Source organism: Limulus polyphemus, unplaced genomic scaffold (genome assembly GCF_000517525.1).
Source record: "Limulus polyphemus unplaced genomic scaffold, Limulus_polyphemus-2.1.2 Scaffold191, whole genome shotgun sequence".
Classification (NCBI taxonomy): Eukaryota; Metazoa; Arthropoda; class Merostomata; order Xiphosura; family Limulidae; genus Limulus; species Limulus polyphemus.
The window spans coordinates 417668-440920 of record NW_013665801.1 but is presented as its reverse complement, the minus strand read 5'-3'; the positions used below and the strand labels follow the sequence as shown (position 1 = coordinate 440920).

The window sequence follows — 23253 nt, the reverse complement described above, 5'->3', positions numbered from 1 at the left end:
TCGAATCTTATTAACATCTTGGACAAGTCAAGAATTTTATAGTGTCACAGCTAGATTTATTTATAATATAAATAGACAACCATGACAGTATAATCTAAGTATTTACGATTTGTCTCTGCTATGTATATCTATTGATACCAATGGTGAAATGTCGGTGACATATTACTTGTGCTCGACAAAGATGACATTGATATGTACGTTCTATTAGTGAAACTAAGCTGACTACAATACGCATATACTTTATCGGTGGTTGTTTTAAATCTTTTGCAGGAAACTCATTTTGCTTAGATAGATAAGTGTTGTTTTTATATAACGAAAAATATCTGCCATTTTTTTCTTATAATAAAGCAATAACAGGAAAAAAAAGGGAAATAAATCTGTTCCTGCCATATATCAATTTTAAAGGCATTTGTGTGGGAAATGCCTAAGGCGACGGGAAAGTGATACGTTAGAGCAATATGTTTCTAGAATGATTGAATTGAATTCACTGCTGCTAATATTAAATGACAAAAATCGATCGTTTGAAGAGAGACAGTATAAGTAGTTAAAATAAATACATTACAGCTAAAGGCCTGGAGGAATAAGTTGAAAATAGATGTTAACACAGAGAGCTCGAGGAATTGTATGCAACTTGATTATACGAGTAATCTCAGTAGCGCTTTCATCTAATGCACACGTAATAAATGAGTCAACTGTCGAAGCACTGTAGGGAAATATTCCTTAATCATATATGTTGTTGTTTAATTTGGATCTGATACACGCGTGGATTTACTCTCTGTTACAGCATGTAAGTTGTAACAACCAGTTCCAGATTATCATTTCATCGTAAGTATTAATCTCTGTCGTCGGATTTCCATTCTGATTTACTATTAAGAAAGCCCAGCTTACTTTTCGGAAACGCGTTACTGAGTTGTTTCTATATGTTTTTCTTTATACGTAGATAGTTATCCCTCAGTTCATATCAATAATTTCCTCTTTCCTATGGATCAGAGAGGATCCTTTAATATTATCACGTTTATTCCAATTTATGTATCTAGATAAAAACATACTTTGTTTTGTTTGTTTTTGAATTTCGCGCAAAGCTACACGAGGGCTATCTGCGCTAGCCGTCCCTAATCTAGCAGTGTAAGACTAGAGGGAAGGCAGCTAGTCATCACTCTTGGGCTACTTTTACCAACGAATAGTGTGATTGACCGTCACATTATAACGCCCCCACGGCTGAAAGGGCAAGCATGTTTAGGGGGACTGGGATTCGAACGCCCTAACCACCTTGCCATGCCGGACCACTTTGTTTTGTATAAGACGTTCACGTAATCCTTATATTTTTCAGGGTTTTTTTCCGACATATATATATATCCGTGTATGTACATGTGTGTATTTTGTGCTTCTTATGAGTGCAGGGCTGTGGTTTCTAATTTTTTTTTTCATAGTGTTGTTTTTGCTCGCATCGAGTAACTTTGATCCTTATCTTGTTCCTATGTAAAATACTTATGGTTTATACAACAAATCCAGTTTATTTTTAAAGCACTGAAAATCTAATGACGCTAAAGGATCTACTGTGTCACCAGTTTGCTACAGAATTCCCATAATGCCTCTGTTTGTCAATGCGATTTCCTCCAGAGTATTTTCTTGACCCTATAGGTGTATACCACTAGAGATTTGATTTACTCAGTACTTCTTCTTCAGTCTTTGAACTACGTTTTCACTACGAACAACAGGAAATTGGTATAAAAAGATGCTTTAGGGAAGAGATAATACAGATGCGTCAATATAACAGTGAAGATCCTGTATAAGGAATAACATTAAATAAAGTGGGCGGCTAGCTACAGACAAACATGGTTGAAAGAAAAATATTTATCTTTTAAAATCCTGATAAATTTCTAACACTTATAAAAAAAAATCAAATGTCTTTTAAAGACCGAATAAAGATATGTATGTTTATTTTATCACAAAGTCACACATTAGGCGAGGAATAACCCCGGATTTTAGCACTGAAAGTCTGTAAATTTGCCGTTGATCCACTAGGGACGTATAAATAAAGAAGTCACTGTTTTTTTTTAATGAAAACCGCTTATCGATTTTCTCCCTGTGTTACTGCTGCTGAAATGTTCAATACCCGAAACTTCAGCTTTTCGTAAGAATTGAATTTGACAATTCTAGCGTCACTTGTTTGATGTGACGAAATCACGTGAACGACGCAGTTCAGGGGATTTTTCTTTGTTTTCATACGTTTTTTTTCCCTTAACTGTCAAAGAGATAAATAACTGAATGAAATCAAAATTATGTAGAAAATAAAAAAAAATTCTTATTCATGCACATTTACGTTTCTAATGTATTTTTACTGATTTATAACAATTAAACATTTGTAATAATGTTTCGTTATTGTTAGTGATCGTAACGTGCGGTAGTGAACATAGTAAACCTTATAATACATACGAATAACCACCTGAAAAACTATTTTAATTCCAAAAGTTTCACTTCTTCAACTTTTTTACATCACTCCAACATAATCTCAATCTGAAAAATAAAAACGTGTTAAAGTAACTTTCCCTTTATACCAAAAGCGATGACACTAAGTAGTGTCAATGGAATGAAAATTGAACATTTTTTCGAAAATTAACAGTATTCGGTTAAAATTGAGTAATAATGGATGTTTGGTTTGAATTTCGCGAAAAATTACACGAGGGCTATCTGCGCTAGCCGTCCCTAATTTAGCAGTGAAAGACAAGAGGGAAGGCAGCTAGTTATCACCACCCACCGCCAACTTTTGGGATACTATTTTACCTACGAATAATGGTATTGACCGTCACATTATAACGCCCCCACGGCTGAAAGGGTGAGCAGGTTTGGTGGGACGGGGATTCGAACCCGCGACCCTCAGATTGCGAATTAATAATGGAAATAGATAAAGACAATTAAGCTGATTTAAAAGATAAACTTTATTTTATTTGCTCCATACAAAGCTTTGAAGTATATGTGTCTATTTCTGCAAATGTATTTTCAATCAAGGCATCTTATTATTTTAATATTTAGGTACAACTCGTTATGTTAACAACCACAGTTTCGCCAATTTACTTATAAAAATAGCCTGTCCATAAGTTATCTACATGGATGGCATTTCATGGCTATGTGTTGTTGTAAAATAAATGACTTTGAGGTTTGCATTCTCTAAAACTTGAGCAAGAATTAGAGGGGCTTCAAAATCCGTATTCCTCGGCATATAAGTAAAATCAATCATTTTATTTCATTATTACTAGGAGATTATCTACTACAACTGATATTTAAACAGATTATTTTATACTTACTTTTATGTTTTACAAACTAGCCAATTTTGGCCAGTGGTTAGCATGCCAGACTATGGATATGCGGGACCATGTTCGTGTCCCGTAATATCACTAAACTTTCTAATAATAATATCTCCAAATTCATGGCATTTTTTTACATTTTTATTACTGTTACAAATTTTCTGCTTATGCAGTGATAACCATATCTGCGCTACATTTACCGCTATAGATTTTTCTCTACTGTAATTTTACTGTTTTACACATTTATAATAAAGTTTTATTAGTAGTACTGATCGTAATGTACAGTAGCAAAAATCAGGCATTGTAAAACTTACAATGAATACGCCTAATCGCCTGAAAAAAAACTATTGGGTTGAAATGCATAAAACATTTCATGTGCTGATAGGAATACAGACGAAAACACAGGTTGAAAGTATAATAATTAATATATTTTTATAATCTGTCAGGCATGATCCATGAAATTGACAAAGCACCTCAAGACATTACTTTACCTTTATTTATTTGAGATATGTTTCTCTTTCATAAACGTATTTACTTATTAATTCTGCAGGGATAATGAAAGCGGAAACATCCTGGACAACTTATTATCCCGTATGGAACAGTATGCCAACAACTTGGAGTCTCTGGTGGAAGAACGGACGGCAGATTATCTGGAGGAGAAACGTAAAGCGGAAGATCTACTCTACCAACTTTTACCAAAGTTCGCTCACTTTTAACTCTTCTATTTCCTAACTAGTCTGAGAACAAATACTTTTAAAATATCCATATTGTTAAGTCTTTGATCATTTGTTCTGATTGTTTGTTTTTATACGGAGTGGTTTCAAGTTATAATCTTTTTATATAGTTATTTCAGTATAACAAGCAATCTGTGATTCAACGGCAGACAATATGACTATTTAGGTAGATAGATGTGTATCTTATCAAATCCAGGAATGCGGAAGTTTAAGTGAGAGGTACACGGCTGTGTAGAGCACGATCCAGGGATCATTTGTTCTTGCCGTTTTCTTTGATCCCCGGTAGTCGTTAAGGTGTTTCTATCCTACCAATGTGCTATGGTCATGCTATTTCGCCATTATTTTACTACTCTTATTCTTGTAATATTCTTGTACTTCACTCAGAAAAAGTCTTTGTATTTTCCATTCTTTACCTCCTCCTTCTGCTCTCATCCCCATTTAAGGGAAAGTCATCTGATACATCGGTAAGTTTAACAAACGTACTTCTCCTTTGGCGCTTTACAGCACTTCCTCCGCCGGAGCTTCTCTGACATCTCTTACAGCTAACTTTTGGAATAATTGATGTGTCATCGTGGAGTAATTGGTGTGCCATCGTGATCACATCCACACCTCAAACGCTTGTACATTTTACTATTTCACGTGTGTATGTTAGCTTTAAATATGACCTCATTTCCACCCCTAATATTCGGATATTCTAGCTAATTGTCTCAGCTGTTCCTCTCAGGTTTCACCAAAAATTCGGGAGTGGGAGTGGCGATTGTTCCACGGATAATGTACTACAACAATGCCATGACCACTGTCTAAATTAGGGTAAACTTCACCTAACTCTACTGACAAAACTGATCATGACTTCTTTGGATGTCATCCAATTATAGATCGGCGTACACCTCTGGATTGGTCATAAAATAAGGCATGTTTCTGTAGATGTTTAGGAAACAAAATGACTAAATGCCGAATATGGTTTCTACAAAGTGCCCTACCATTTCTGCTGCTGTTGAGTCAGAGATTGCTTGATAATATGCTTCTTATTTCATTTATTCTTATTTCTGTACCTGTGTATTCAACTAAATTACACTTTAGAGGATTTTAATCTTTAATCTGCTGCCATTGTAACAGGCGTTCTGTTCCCTGGAAATTATGAATCTATGGGAGACTTTTAGCCCTAGCGTAAAACACTTGTTCGTGAGTTTAATATGAAGATACATAGAAAATTCTGCACTTTACTGTATATTTAATTGTGTACATTTGAAGTACTAATAATTTTAGTCCTAGCGCAACACACCTGTTCGTGAATTTAATACATAGAAAATTCTGCACTCTACTGTATATTTAACTGTGTACATTTGAAGTACTAATAATTTTAGTCCTAGTGCAACTTATTCTTTTAAACGACACCATTCATTTATTGTGATTTAAAGCTCCCCTTTAATCATGAGTTTACACAATTAAAACAAAAACTACTGAACCCTGGACCATATTTGTTATTTCTTCACTACATTCATGTGCTTTAGTATCGTTTTGAGTAAAAATATTAACCATCATATATTAAAAGATACCACTAAAAGAATTTTATCTGGATCATTTACATGGTTAAAATATCATTTCAGCTTCCAACGATCTTAAAATATTACAGATTAGGTTTTTCTTTAGAAAACGGGGTAAGTTTTGTAAAAGTCTTGTTCTAATCCATCCTGATATCAGATAAACGTGTAAAACGTTTGCAGAATCATTATAAAGATTTTAGTTAATCTATTAAGACAAACTTCAAAATATTTTTTTATTAAAGATGAAGCAATAGAAACTTAACTCAATATAACAGCAATGGAATGAAACTTATGTATTTATTCAAAATTGAATTCCAACCGCAGTTAGACGTTTTAAATCAATGGTTAAAGTAATGTTTTCGTCAAAACGTAGCTTGACTTTTTTTTGTAAACAAAAGTAATCATTCACTCTGTTAAAAGCTATTTCTTCTATTGAGTTTACTAATCCTTCTTAAATAAATTTGTGATCCTAATCAATAAAATACTTTAATGAATAAAGCTTTCACGTAGATCCAATAACGAGATAATTTTTAATATGATGAAAGCATTCTTCCTTGGTGGGAAATGTCTTAAAAATGGTTACTGATAAACTTGAAGTCTTGAAACACACTTTTACAATAATTTAGAAAATTACCCCATTGTTTGGGTGATCGACATTAAACATGAAACAAAATACCAGTTGTTAATAATTACTGCCGTAATTCTAAAATTATCATCGGTAATAAATAAAATGCAAGCTATTATTAAAAGATTAACATATAAATCATTGCTATATTGCTTCCTGGAGAAGAAATGGAGAAAGAAAGCACGCCTATACACATAGTGCATAATACACAATTTGTTAATTTTTTTTAAACTATAGATAAAAACAAAGTCAATTTTTTTAAGCTATACAATTTTTTATCATGTGTACCTAATGATGCCAAGTTAACCAGGTGAAACTGTTCACAGCTTTTTATCATGTGTACCTAATGATACCAGGTTAATCAGGTGAAGCTTTTCACAACTTTTTATCATGTGTACCTAATGATGCCAGGTTAACCAGGTGAAGCCTTTCACAACTTTTTATCATGGGTACCTAATGATGCCAGGTTATCCAGGTAAAACTGTTTACAACTTTTTTATCATGTGTACCTAATGATGCCAGGTTATCCAGGTGAAACTGTTCACAACGTTTTATCATGTGTACCTAATGTTGCCAGGTTAACCAGGTGAAACTTTAACCATGAGGTTTCAATTGTTTTTATCTGGCAAAACCTTCCCGAAATTAAATTTTACAAAGATACGCTTGAAGTGTGAGAATTTTGCATTTCAGTTTGTGGCATGTTTTAATATTCTAATAGAAACGCAATTGCTAATTAGAATATTGTTAATGTTACAGCCAAGAGTTGTTTGTTCAAATCATTCCATGTTCTAGCTTTCATAAATTAATTAATAAGTTGTACATGAAACTCTTGAAAAATTGGTTTCAACTTTTGTTTACAGTTGACAGATCTTTTTGAATTTAAAAGTCCTTTTTAGAGACATACCAGTAATAAACACAATATATCATATTACTTTTATTGGGTTGAAATATAAGGAAAAGTGGGAAGGCAATTCTACACGTTCAACCGTATAATTAATATAAAATGTGCATATCTAATCTATTTTTCTTCTTCTTTTCCGTCAGATCTGTAGCAAGTCAGTTGATTCGAGGAGAAGCGGTAACAGCAGAGGCGTTCGATAGCGTAACAATTTACTTCAGTGACATAGTAGGGTTTACAGCCCTCTCAGCCCAAAGTACACCTATGGAGGTATTTGATGTTCTTATATTCTTTGAAAGAAACAATTTCTCAATGATACAGCCGATTCTGAGAAGTTTAATTTAAATTAATTCATTAATTTATTTCATTACACGTTACAGTTATTACAACAAGGAAGATTATTTTTTAGAACAGGTACGACGTTTCGATCACTGGTGTGAATTTTTTCAAGTACACAAGTTTTAACGATAAAGGTTTTAGTACTTAAATCAACATTCAACAATGTTAAAAATGATAAAAGAACGGCTACTTTTACTATGTGAAGAACACACGTTTAGCGGTAAGTCTGAGGACTTATAATCTAAAAACCGAGTTTCGATATCCTCAGTGGGCAGAGCACAGATAAGCCCAATATGCAGCTTTGCGCTTAACAACAAACGAACAAAAGATACGATTCAAAGATATTAAAAGCTGTTTTAGGGAAGCCAAAATTTATGTAGCATTTGCTTTATTATCTTAGGGATTTTATTGAGGGAAATATTGAAATATGGAAATTTTAGAAGACATATAAGTGGAAGTGTGATCAGAAGGCGTCTCCTTGTAAGTGGAAGTGTGATACGTGATTATAACCTAGCCAACTGTTCTTTTGGTGTGTGTTCCAGCCTTCCACGAAGCAAGAATAGCTGCTTTTAATTGCTTCTGTTTCTTATATACAAATCACAGTAATTAGCTCTCTCTCTTGGAATTCATACAGTAATACTATCACGCATATGCTAGTAGTATCTCACCTAAGATATCCCTAACAGTTGGATAAGAAGTATATCAATCACTACTAAAGAAACCTCCAGAGCTTTTCGAAGCTAGGCCTTTCTTCCTCACCACAGCAAGATCTAATTTCGAAAAAAGTGAAGGATACATAACTCTCTTGGAAAAGAGTAAGTTTATCATTGAGGAAATGTAAGTCAAACTTACACTTTGACACTCGCATAGCACAAACCGCTGGCAAATGATAGATAGATATAATTTCAACAGACATTTACAAATGAATAGTGGTGCAGTTAACATCGATTTGTTGTTTAGATGGTATATGATTTCTTTTTAAAGCAAATAAATGATAAGCGATAAATAGCACAGTTTAGTTTTCTTACTTATATACAAAGACTTTACAGTGACTTTTAAGAGATTAATGATCGAAGAACTGTTTCTTTGTTTCTCTTTTACATAATATGTTCTACATTTTACACTGATCAAGAGATATTACACGGTTCTATTTGTGTCAATGATATACGAAAAGTCCAGGTACACATTAGTAGACCAGATAGATAAATAGTTTTCACTGTGTGCCTGAATATAAGGAAACTTTACAATTACTCTTAATAATTCAGTGAGAAAGGACATTGACTGGCCTATATGTTTACGCCTCAATGTGAAACTTTGTGGATAATAAAAACGACATTGATTGGCCTATATTTTCATGTATCAATGTGAAAGTTTATGGGGAATAAAAACGACATTGATTGGCCTATATTTTCATGCCTCAAAGAGAAAACTTGTGGGTAATAACAACGGCATTGATAGGCCTATATTTTCATGCCTCAAAGAGGAACCTTGTGGGTAATAACAACGACATTGCATGGCCTATTTGTTCACGCCTCAATGTGAAACTTTGTGTATAATAAAAACGACATTGATTGGCTTATTTGTTCACGCCTCAATGTGTAACTTTGCTATAATAAACAGTGCTTCAAATACAAACCACGTAGTTTAATGTACCTCTATACAAATGAGTGTGTTAAAAATATGTCATAACAAACTTGAAAAATATACATGAAACATCAGTGATATCACTTTCTCTTAGAAAAGATTTATTGTCATATTATGGGTTATTCTCATTCTCAGATATGTGTTTTTTCATTACTAGCTCCAGCTTTACGGTATGGTCAAACTAGGAAGGTTTGTAAATAATGAAACCAATTTAAACCCATTTTCTGCTGCTCTTATGTCATTATTACATTTGGAAATTTGATTTTTCATAAACACATCTATTTATTATTATTGTTTATATTTTATATCGTGGCTACATTTTACATTGTATTGATATTATATCTTTTATAGTGGTTACATTTTACATTGTATTGATATTATATCTTTTATAGTGGTTACATTTTACATTGTATTGATATTATATATTTTATAGTGGTTACATTTTACAGTGTTTTCATTTTATATCTAATATTGTGGTTACATCTTACAATGTTTCGATATCACACCATATCATGATTATATTTTAGAATTTTCTGGTATATCTTATATAGTGGTTACAGTTTACAATGTTTTCATATTATATCTAATATTGTGGTTATATCTTACAATGTTTGATATCATACCATATAGTGGTTACATTTTACAATGTTCTGATATCTTTTAGGTTGTGGATTTGCTCAACGATCTTTACACCTGTTTTGATTCAATCATTGAAAACTTTGACGTATACAAAGTAAGTCAATTATTAGATTTACTTTTAACGTTTTTGTCTCAAGTAACGGCTGTATGTATTATTAACTCATATGCATCAACAGTTGAGGCTTTATAATGGAACAAATTCGTATTTATATAGATAGAGAATGCGCAGTAATGTCATGACTTACGAAGGACATTAGTATATCGAAGAAGTAAACACTCTAAACTGTATTTTAGGAATCGCTGAAGCACCTACATCATTCTAACGATATAGGATGACAATGAGGACTTCATGACTAAGTGAGATTAAAAGATTAGTTTACTTTACATTAGAACATCATGCTATACAATTTTAGATACCACTGAGCTTTAAAAAGCAAATTATTCTGATTATTGAAAATAATTACTAAAACACTCCTGCAGACTTACTAAAAATCAAAGCTAATTTCCTTGTATGGCATTGTTCTTTACTCACCACAATAAACCTACATTTATCTAGAAATTTGAATAATGTAAGGTATTCATGTTTGAAATGTAGTTTTTCTAATTTATTCAGCAGAAAAGCTGAAGTATGAATTTCGGCGAGAAAAAAATCGTGAGGCCCATTTTTGCGACTCGTCACTAAATTAGACATGTTTGGGAGGAATTCTTACCCTAATTACTAACCTTAGCCAAGGGTAAATCGAAAAACAAGAATTGACTTCTCTTAGCATGTATCAGAGATAAATCTTCATATTGCTTGGTGTTTTGTAGGTGGTGAGATTTCACCTAAAATTGATTGGTTGCGGGAAGGGATATGTAACAGCCCTTTCAGATGCAAAATATTCATATACCGAGTTCATAAAGATTAGGACTTAGAATTTTTAATGGCATTAGGAAACAAAGGAATGTGGATTAACTTAAGGTAGTAGAACCACCCAGGATGAGACCTGCAACAAGTCGTACGGCAGCTGTTGTAAGCAAAGTGTGATGCCTTGTATCAAGTGAGAATCTACGGACACAAATATCAGTAGAAAAAGTTGTCTACGTGATCCAGTCACCAGCAAGCAACATAAACAAGTAAGATGCCCATCTGGAAAAGTTAAATAAGTCATGTAAACAAAATTTACTTCCACGACCTATCCATTCAACCGTCACATACTTCAAGAAACTCGTGAATAAATTGGGTATTCATGCTATTCCATATGAAGATATGCCTGTAAAGTCTCTGCAAGCATCATTTATGGATATCTGTGCAATAGGACTGCTGAAATGGACGTTAGGAAACCATCGTCCTTGAAAACTAGACAGATTATGGAAAGCATCAGGAAGTAGTGGTTTGCTTCGGACATGAACCTCCTATGAAAGGTTTTTAGAAAGTATGCTGCAGGACTATTGTCAAGATGCACGATCGTCAGATATGACGTGACTGGACTTGACGACATGGACTATAGCAGCGTAGTGAGGATCCAAATGCTTTTTAATATAACGTACTGAACGTCTGTATAATCTCTAATTTTTATTGTCATCTGTTCTTTTAAGAAAGGCTTGGTTTATCATTTTATGTCTCAGCTGTCTCCATCAAATACATAGAATCATGAGCACCCATGGGTAACGAAAGATATTAAATGTATTAATTAATAGAAGACTCAGGCTACGAATCTATAATGACTGGTGAACTGTATTTACAAGTAGCAACAGAAACTTCGCCAAATTAATGGTATTGTTTTCGTTCTGTGATTACAAAAAAAAAGTGGACGCAAATTTTAAGTAAAAACACAATATTTTCAAAGCAAAGTATATTGCTATTTCATTTCAATTAATAGGAACGTTGTATAGAAAATGTCTATGAAAGTGTAATAGTACGTTTGATAGAATAATCAAATATGCATGTACCCTGATAAATGACATTAAAAAATAAGTAACTTTTATAAATTAATATATAAAAAAGAAACATGATGAGATATAGCATAACCGAAATTAATTAACACCAGAGAATTCTTAATAATTGAGTACTGAATCTTTTACATAACTGGCGCAAAAGTGTGTTAACTGTATTTACAGCAAAAATTAATTAACACCAGAGAATACATAATAATTGAGTACTGTAAAAATGTGTCTTAACTGTATTTACAGCAAGGCAAAATAATAAACAAATAGATTGGCAATATACTCATATTATTAAATGTTTTAGTGACTGTTTCCAGTATGTTAAGCATGATTAATAGATAGTATGTATGTAGTAGGTTTTCAGGGAATTTTGAAAGAAAATAGATCATATAGGACACGAAGCTCAAAGCTGCACCTTCATTGAGTTTTCTTGCTGTACAGTATTTCCCATTTTCTCTGAATTATCAGGTTAATTAGTTGTTCTTTTTCGTAGCGTTCGTGAAGCTAGATAATGTTACTACAGAGAAAAAAAGTATCTTATAGAATATCTGTAACAAGTAATGATTCTACTGGCCCAGATCAAAGTACATTTGTAACAAGTAATGATTCTACTGGCCCAGATCAAAGTACATTTGTAACAAGTAATGATTCTACTGGCCCAGATCAAAGTACATTTGTAACAAGTAATGATTCTACTGGCCCAGATCAAAGTACATTTGTAACAAGTAATGATTCTACTAGCCCAGATCAAAGTACATTTGTAACAAATACATATTGCTTTACACATTACATGGAGTGATAACAAATTCCTCATTGCTAGTTTGGTAACCATGATAATATGAACTAGTTCAGTAACCATGATATTATGAACTAGTTAGGTAACCATTATAATATGAACTAGTTCGATAACCATGATAATATGAACTAGTTCGATAACCATGATAATATGAACTAGTTCGATAACCATAATGATATGGACTAGTTCGGTAACCATGATATTATGAACTAGTTCGGTAACCATTATAATATGAACTAGTTCGGTAACCATGATATTATAAACTAGTTCGGTAACCATTATAATATGAACTAGTTCGATAACCATGATATTATGAACCAGTTCGGTAACCATGATAATATGAACTAGTTCGGTAACCATGATAATATGAACTAGTTTGGTAACCATTATAATATGAACTAGTTCGGTAACCATGATATTATAAACTAGTTCGGTAACATTATAATATTAACTAGTTTGATAACCATGATAATATGAACTAGTTCGATAACCATAATATTATGAAACAGTTCGGTAACCATGATAATACGAACTAGTTCGGTAACCATGATAATATGAACTAGTTCGGTAACCATGATAATATAAATTAGCTGTCATTGGTACTGGAATAGATGTAGAACTTCAGTATTTCTTTTCACGCTCTACTTCCGCTTTTATAGCCGCAAGAAACTAAATAGCTTAAAAATACGAAATCAACGTTTTCACTTCACTGTGTCTTGAAAATAAACCTTATGTGGAAAACTATGTGAAATTAAATGAGACACGAAGCAGTCAAGAGTAAAGTGTTTCATTTCCGCTTTAACTTGGCGTATCTGGAGTAGACATGTGACAGACATATTTCACCCACAGAGAAGATAGTGAACACAAACTTTTAGGACCCATAGAAAAAACGAAATACTTTAGCAATTAAAAAAAAAGAATTTGGTTAAAGATTCCCGAGAATCTGAAAAGGTGAGACTACATGTACAATGTTTTGAATAAAAGAAATTTTCAAGAAAAACAAAAGAAATCATAAAAACGTGCAAAGTATGAAACTGACGAAAAAGACTGAAAAAGTCTGGGAAAGTTATATATATATATGTATACATATATAGGCACTACTACTTTGCGGAGTTGCAAATTCAGAAATTTTCACCCTATAAGTGAAGGTTGTGAAGGTTAGGATTTTACGTCAAGGTGAAATAACCTGGAAAAGTTATGGAATTATTTAATTACTAGAGAATCAAGTCGCCAAATTTCTGGGAAAGACATAAAAACCTTGGAAAACAAAAATAAAGAAAGTCAAACAATGGCCTAGAGACTTGAGAAATTATAGAATAAAATAAAGTGCCCAAGTTCATAAAAAGGTTTAAAGATCCCCTAAGTAATTAAAAAAAAACATGGCAGGGAATTTCTAAAAATATTCATACTGTTAGTGAGTAAAATAAATATTTCGATGTTTGCGCAACTCATTCCCCAAACTGCGAAATTTTTTAAAGTATACTCAGAAAGTTAGTAAAAATGAAAGTTGGAAGTAGCGACTACACTAATAAGTTATCCGTTTATGTAACCTGGTGTTATAGGTCGCGGTTTAAGTTGCAATAGTAACTAAACAGCATATTTTTGCGACATTTTTGCGAAAAATATTTTCACTAATATTTTCTTTCCTTAGTTTGCATTTCGCGCAAAGCTACGCGAGGGCTATCTGCGCTAGCTAATTTAGCAGTAAATTGACTAGAGGGAAGGCACCTCTCACCGTGGGATTATATTATAACGCTCACACGACTGAAAAGGACAGCATTTTTGGTGGGATGGGGATTCGATCCCGCAGATTGCGAGTCGAGAGTCCTAACCACCTGGTCATCCCAGGCCCCTTTCTTTTCTTTGCGGTGTTTAAGGTACATTCAAGTCGGTCACTGCAGAGCTTGAAAACTAAAAATGATTTTATTTCTACATTGATGTAAGTTATATAACTTGCATTTTTATCGATGTTTAATACTTTTTGAGTGAATTTCAAAGATAATTTGAAAAATACCAATATTTTATGGGTACACAAACATTTTTGTTCTTCACAAATGACTACTTTAATAACACTTTCTATTAATGCTCTATCTATAACTAATACCCAGTTGCAGGTTTCCAAGATTATGCTCCATAATCCTCTCCTCGTGGAGAGATTACATAACAAGACAATATATTATGATATACAAGGATGTTATACGTTGTATTACATTTAATAACGTTACATGGTTGAGTGATTATAGTGAATAAGGGCCACTTCAGTTAACAAACTGTTTACTTCCTTAAGCTCACGTTAATCACAGCAAAAAATAAATTATTATTCAAGATATTATGCCAACTAAAAAAGATCCTCTAGTGACTGTTGCGAACCTCCAATTTTGGGAAAACTAATTTTATGACAAGAGAAGTTCTAAGATAGGCGTATTAGTTACTTGCTGTTTATGTGGCTGAAAATTGTCAAACACAATCAGGAATTTCATTTTGACGGTACCTTTACCTGTCTTCCACAACTAAGTTATATAAACATGAAGTCTTAGAAAGATGTTTTAAGAGTTCCCGGCGTTTCCCTTAACTGGTACCTCAAAACTTGGACAAGAAAAAAGAGGGATTAGAATCTAGTAAAGCGTAAAAATTGAACTGAAGAGGACACGTGAAAGCATCGAAACTTGTATCCTTATAAACATATTATTTCGTAATAATGGATCTAATCTATTTCAGATAAGTGTATTAAAACATATATTTCTTTTATTGAAACTAAAAAAGTTCTCTATTAAATACACAGGAAGTACTTATGATGATGGTTACTGTATTAAAATACAGCAATTAACAGCGAGAGCAAAAAAAAAATATCGAATACACTTCAAACGCAAATGGAAATGAAAAATAGAAAACAGCCACTGAGCGAATAATATATTAATTAATGCAAACTTGTCAATGTTAGTGTTTCAGATTCCATTTATACAGAGGTTGAGTACGTTATATCAAAACGATTTTGAAACCCCATTACGTTGTTACAGATTTTCATGTTCAAAGCACCACTCTCCTCCCTGCTTCCCTCCGTAATCCATCTAGTATACGAGGATGACGATTTCTTAGCACCCGTTTCAACAGTTCGATCGCAAAGAAACCCATAAGCTTTGCGGCCGAAATTTAACAGATATGCCTTCATATGGAATTGTATAAATACCGGTTTTATCCTCTAGCTGCTTGAGGTACGCGAGGATAGTTGTGGAACCGCCGCCTACACAGTCACTCTGGACGGATTACCGCAATTAATTATTTTTATAATGCAGCCACAGCTCCAAGTGAGGAGAGTATTCAGAAGCATGTCCCAAGCTCAAGCCTTGAACTCTGTGATTTTTAACCTGGCAGGCTAACCACTAGGCCAAATTCGGCCTGTTCTAATATTAACATAGCACAAAACCTCAATATGCCTACCTAGCGGTCTGAGTGTGATGCCTAAGATAACGAAAGAAAGTGTTGACGAAACTTAAACCAAATGTCTAAGCCTAAGCCCTTTGGACACATCTTACATATTAATAAAGCTTATTTTTCTTCAATAGCACAAGCAAAAAGTCAATGGAATGATGACCGAAGAATCGTTTTTTTTTGTGGTTTTTATTTTTTTGTCTATTAATGAAAACCTGAAAGAAAGCGGGACAAATACGGCATCAAGAAAGAACGCCTTAATATAAATAAAGGTTTTGAACGAATATACCAATGGATTGCTTTTGTAAGCAAGTTTACGAATTACTTGTAAAAATAAGCAAGATAGATATTTTAACAACATTAGAAAATAAAACATATATACTTAAAATACAAATTAATTCAATTTAGAAAATAATGACTTAAAAATATAACACTTTCAGGATTTTGTTTGTTTGTTTTCAATACTTGCGCAAAGATACGCAAATCCAAGAGCTATCTGCACTTGTCATCCCTAATTTTGAACTGTTAGAATAGAGGGAAGGCAGCCAGTCAACAACACCATTTGCCAACTATTGGAATACTCTAATCGAATAGTGAATTTGACTCTCACTCTCATAACACACCTTGGTCCCCAAATTTGCAAGCGCGATTTTGCGGAAACGGAACACGAATTATGGACTCTTAGATTCACAGTCCGGCACGCTAATCCCTAGGTTAGGCCGACCCAGTTGCATGGGGGAATTTTTTATAATCTTACACGTAAATTTTTAAACCTCTGACACAGGTATTATATAAAAAAATACGCAATGTTGTATTGAGAAATATTCAACGCAGTAAGTTTTGCGTTAGACCGTCGTGAGATGGAATATTACGCTATTTTGATTTGTTTACTAAGGTATTGATATTGTTAAAAACTTTAACAATTCCCCAGTGCCAAGTTTAATTTTTATACTTCTCTGAAACTTTAAACTGGTAAACTTTTGGAACTTAGAAAGGGAATCCCTTTTAATTTGGTGGAACAAAATTCCGAATGCATTTTATAGTGCTGTAGAAGGGGTAATGCACGTGCCAATGGTAGTAAAAGCGTTAATAAGACCTAAAACACTAGCTTTGATGTTTCAGAGATCTAAAACTTCCTTATAAAGTATTGCGTGAATAATACCGCGTGTGTGGCTGTACTTTTCTTTCTACACACAAAAAATAATAATACAAATTTTCTACGTATTCTTGGAATATTCGTTGTTGTCTAATGCTAGCATAATATGGAGCGAGTTCTAATGTTAAGCATAAAGCAACTTTGTAAATAAAACACCATTAATTAATCCATTTATAACTTGTTTTGATAGTGTATGAAAAGTTCCTATATCCAATAGGTATAACATGACCAGATGGTTAGGGCGCTCGACTCACAATCTGAGGGTCGCGGGTTCGAATACTCGTCCCACCAAACATGCTCACCCTTTCAGCCGTGGGAGAGTTATAAGTGACGGTCAATCCCACTATTCGTTGGTAAAAGAGTAGCCCAAGAGTTGGCGGTGGGTAGTGATGACTAGCTGTCTTCCCATAGCTTGTCTTTCACTGCTAAATTAGGGAATACACATCTAAGGTATGAACAAGATATCATTTTAAAGTACGTAAACTTTACTTAGTTATTGTTATACCTTGTTTTTATTTGTTTGTTTTTAATTTCGCGCAGAGTTACACGAGGGCTATCTGCTCTAGCCGCTTACAGTAAATAACATACACATTTAATTAGAGATAACGTTGTGATTTATACTTTTTACTTTAATGTGTATGTACAAGTTACCGTTTGTAAACATAAACAGAGAGAACGTTGTAATATCATACTTTTATATTAATATGTATGCACAAGTTTCCATCTATGAAAATGTTAATCAGAGACAAAGTATATTACGACAGAACACGTAACACCAAAGGGTAATGACCAAGTACAATAGGTAACTAGTGGAAAGGGAGTTTACCCACATTCAATGCCCAGCGTTTCACTGTTAGATCTAAACACAAGCAACCATGAAAGGCAACAACCATATTTTTTGCTGAACTTACAGTAAATAGCCCCACGTATTATGTAAATAATACTTTATAGTAGACTGCCAGGGTAAAAAAAATATATATATAGTTGCTTCCTATTATGGTTGCTTCTATAAAATTCTACAAATGACAATAGTTACGCCCCAATAATTTGATTTTTTTTCAATCAGAAAACAAAAGATAAATCTAACAATTGTTTCATTTTATTTGTAAATGTTCCCAAGTGATTTACGGATTTACAACACTAAAATCCGGGGGTCAGTTTCCGGCTGTGAACAGAATGTAAAAAGGTTATTGTTATTCTTTACGCTAAGCACAACACTAACAACGTTTTTGCACCTAATTTTCTGTTACTTATCAGTTTTTCAATGTTCCAGGTTGAAACAATTGGTGATGCTTACATGGTTGTCTCAGGGCTTCCTGTACGAAACGGAAATCAACATGCACAAGAAATTACCCGGATGTCACTTGAATTATTAAAAACAGTGAAATCTTTCCAAATTCGTCATAGACCCGGAGAACGGCTTCTCTTACGCATTGGGATCCACACAGGTCTGTGAAAACATGCTGCTAATTTTATTATTTCCATCGAGAATTATTTCTTCTTTTAAGTGCAGATTAACTAATATTGAGGATTTCAGAAGCAAAAAAGTATTGCGAGGAATATTTTATGTTCAATTTGTTTGGAAGCATTAAAACAATTTATCAAAATCCATATTATATGCATAAAAAGATATCAGCCAAAAATAATAAAGTTAACATTTAATATGAAAAGTACCACTCTGAAAATTTAAAACTAATCTAGCGTGCAAGAGTTTCGGTTTACTCCACGAAATACATAAAACCCAGGATGTTTAGATCAGATGACGACTTTTAAATATTAAGTTTAATCTGACAAATAGGTAAGCCAGAATGTTCCTCCCTTTAAGAAAAATTGTTCTATTGGCACCATTCAAGTGGAATGGAGGGTTTTCTATCAGAAAACAATGAGTAAAAGTTACAACCATAATGTAGGTAAATCTATCAGCGTGTATGAATAGTGTGGCGACATCATTGTTGCCCGATTTAATCGAATTTTTGTATTGTAAAAATAAAACGGAATGCGCTTATTTTATGAATATTTTTTAGTTACATAAACTGACAAAACGTTATAAGATATCATGAACATATTTCGTAAACACACTTCAGGTCCGTGTGCAGCAGGGGTGGTGGGATTGAAGATGCCCCGATACTGCTTGTTTGGTGATACAGTAAACACCTCATCTCGGATGGAGTCTAATGGACAACGTAAGGATTTCACTACTATTCCATAAGCTTAAGTAGAAAGAGAATGAGACCATGAAGAATCTGCCGTCACAACAATAACATGAATCTGTGTGAGCGAAACTGTTAACTGTGTGTCCTTGAGCAAAAAAGATTAAAAAAATCTGAACATACATCACATTGAGTGAATGTTCTAATAATTCTCAGTAATTCATGTCCAGCCATAGCACTAAAATACTTAACTTTTCACAATCTAATCTTTGAGGCTAACATAGAAGAAAAAAAAAGAAACACTCTAAAATATTTCGCTGTTAATTTACAGTAAAACACTGTTAGCCTATCTGTCAGATCTTTTACTACAGTAAAACACTATTAGCCTATCTGCCAGATCTTTTACCGTAAACTAATTCACGGCGTTTTCTGTTAAGTTCACGTCAATTCACCGTTAAATTTTAATCGGTATTTGAGTGTTTTTTATTGTTATTCTACAAAGAAATACATTTAAATTAACGGCTATTCCACATGAAATAAGTGTTTTGTCGTGTATTTCAAGTGTTTTTCACTGTCATTCCACAAAGTTTAAATTAATGAGTAATCCACGTGAAATATATTTTTCATGCATGCATTTCTAGTGCTTTTCCACGGTGTGTGTGTGTTTTTACAGCAAAGCCACATCGGGTTATCTATCATCAGCGTTGTAAGTTCGTAGATATACCGTTGTCCCTGCAGGCGACTTTTACACACTCAATCTACGAAGAAATATTTTAAAAGTAATTGTTAATCCACATATAATTACGGTTTTATTATATATTTCATTTTTTTTGTTACAATTCCACAAAGAAACACTTTAAATGGTTTATCCACACAAAATACCTTATATATATATATCATTTTCGGCCAGGATAGATGCACGATCAGGTTCAGAGCGTTAACTTTTTAGTAGGGTTTGATTTATTTTGAATTTCGCCCAAAGCTACTCGAGAGCTACATGCGCTAGCCGCTCCTAATTTAACAGTGATACACTAGAGGGAAGGCAGCTAGTTAACACCACCCACCGCCAACTCTTAAGATAATCATTTACCAATGAATTGTGGAATTGACCGTCACAGTACAACACCCTTCCGGTTAAAAAGTAGACCATGTTCGTTGATGGATATTCGCCCCTTAATAGGGAAATCCAACTGTGTGTGTGTGTCTATACAATTAAAGTTTAAGTATCGTAGTTCACCGGTAATTGAAAGAAATTTTTTTTTCCATCAAATTATTATCTTTCAGTGGTTTCACACTGAATATAGTGAATATGGCAGTGTTTTGAAGAATAGTTATATACGTTACAAAACACTTACGTACAATTTCAGTAAAATGAAAGTATATATATTTTTATATTTTTCACGTCATTTTATTGTTCTTAACATTTCTTTAAAATACGGTTTTTAACATTGGAAAATAATGGTTAATTGCATGTATGTTTATGGAATTTCTTTTACGATGTATTATCGAATGATGTAATATTAATATATTTTTGGACCGTCAGAAAAAGAATGTGTCATGGCCAATATTTATTTGTTGCTTCATGTGAGTTTCTTCATGAAAACTTTGCTGTGGCATGCATGAACTCATCGTAAAAATGGAAATCTGCTGTAAAATAGTATTCCATGTGTTGTAGTTTTACTGGCTTGTGTATTAAGTATTGTAATTCATATAGGAATTAAACTGAGTTTCGTATCAACAGACCTGACTAGGAACCAGTTTAGAGGAATGGGTTTTAACAAACCTGACTTGGAACCAGTTTAGAGTAATGGGTTTTAACCGACTTGACTTGGAACCAGTTTAGAGTAATGGGTTTTAACAAACCTGACTTGGAACCAGTTTAGAGTAATGGATTTTAACCAACTTGACTTAGAACCAGTTTAGAGTAATGGGTTTTAACAAACCTGACTTAGAACCAGTTTAGAGTAATGGACTCTAACAGACCCAAGTCGGTTAAAACCCATTACTCTAAACTGGTTCCAAGTACATTACTCTAAACTGGTTCCAAGTCGTTTTACTCTGACTAAATATATCAACATTCTCTACATGACCATGTGTGTGTTTGTATGCAGATATTTTCTCAAATACTTTTTTTGCTTTATTGTTTTAAATATTTTGGAGCAACATAAACCCAGGAAGAAATAATTAAAGGTTTAAACAGTAGCGCAAATCCGGAAAGAAATACTTAAAGGTTTAAACAGTTTTGCCTAAGCACTATGACAGAGAAATGAGAAAGTGTTTATTAGAATTACGTAATATATGGACATACACACATATGGGTGTTTGTATCAAAGTCACATTTTTTTAAATACATCTTTTTTATAGGACTATTAATTTAAGGTTATCTTTTGGTCAGTGTTTGGAAATCATTTTGCTTAAAGATTTCAATACGAACAAAAAACTTCTTGAATAATAAGATGTATCTTACAGCTTTAAAGATTCACCTGAGCTCAAAGACAAAAGAGGTTCTGGACCTCTATGGAAATTTCCGAGTTGAGCTACGAGGAGAAGTAGAAATGAAGGTAAGAATGTGTTGAATATTCAAAATTCTAGGTTTGTTTCAAATACTTTAAATTCTAGCATTCCCTTCAGGATTAGAAGCTATTCTAACATTCCTGTCAGCGATAGAAGCTATTCTAACATTCCCTCCGAGAATAGAAGCTATTCTAACATTCCCTCCGAGAATAGAAGCTATTCTAACATTCCCTCCGGGAATAGAAGTTATACTAACATTCCCTCCGGGAATAGAAGTTATACTAACACTCCCTCCGGGAATAGAAGCTATTCTAACATTCCTTCCGGGAATAGAAGTTGTACTAACACTCCCTCCGGGAATAGAAGTTATTCTAACACTCCTTCCGGGAATAGAAGTTATACTAACACTCCCTCCGGAAATAGAAGTTATTCTAACACTCCTTCCGGGAATAGAAGCTATTCTAACATTCCCTCCGGGAATAGAAGTTATACTAACACTCCCTCCGGGAATAGAAGTTATTCTAACACTCCTTCCGGGAATAGAAGCTATTCTAACATTCCCTCCGGGAATAGAAGTTATACTAACACTCCCTCCGGGAATAGAAGTTATTCTAACATTCCTTCCGGGAATAGTAGCTATTCTAACATTCCCTCCAGGAATAAAAGCTATTGCATGTGCACTTAATATAACAGAGTAATAAAAATCACGATTTATTCGAACAATATTGAAATAAAATAGGAGTCTCAAAAAGTGAGTGTGTCCAATTATGGGATGCGAACCCGCGGCCCATCAATTACGAGTTGGGTGCCCTAATCACCGAGCTCCCAGATGGCTAGAGAAAACACTATAAATTCATCTCTAGGAAATATGGAGCACAGTGTTCCAAAAAGTTTTTTTTTTTACCACTATATTTTAAATTTTTAGTTGTAGATACCAGTGAAGCATTTATTCTTGTTGCTGACTCATCAGGAACCCTTTATAATTTCCCCACAAAACATAAACTTTCTGCTTACTTTTCACTAAACTTGTATCAAGTTATACAAATGTAATCCAAATACGTTTTGCTTTATGCAATATGGTAAATCCTCTTATTACTGTTTTTTTACAATAATAAATAATAAGCTATTTAATTTTAAAGCTACTGAACTGTCTGAATCAAAATTATTATGTTTTTATGGCTCACTAGATAGAACCACATCGACTTCTTTAAAAACAGATGTTCTGCAAATTTTGAACAATGATGAGAATCGAATTCTATTACAGCTCTAGCTGTGCAGCATGCGCACCCAAATCTTCACTCACTACTGATAATAATCAACGATTTATTTACACTGTTAACTATGATAAGAATCGAATTATATTACAGCTCTAGCTGTGCAGCATGTGCACCCAAATCTTTACTCACTAGTAATAGTAATCAACGATTTATTTACACTGTTGTGTCCAGTAGCATAGAAGACGTTTAGTCAACTGGGCCTCTGTGATGTTATTTCAGCATGAAGATGATAACTGAAAGGAATATTGACTACTTTAAATACGTGTATTGATATTTT

At 33.4% G+C, this 23253-nt stretch overlaps 1 pseudogene; it reads left to right on the top strand.

Moving 5' to 3' along the window:
* The window catches only part of LOC106478225, a 109945-nt pseudogene that overhangs the window by 82653 nt on the left and 4039 nt on the right, over window positions 1-23253 (top strand).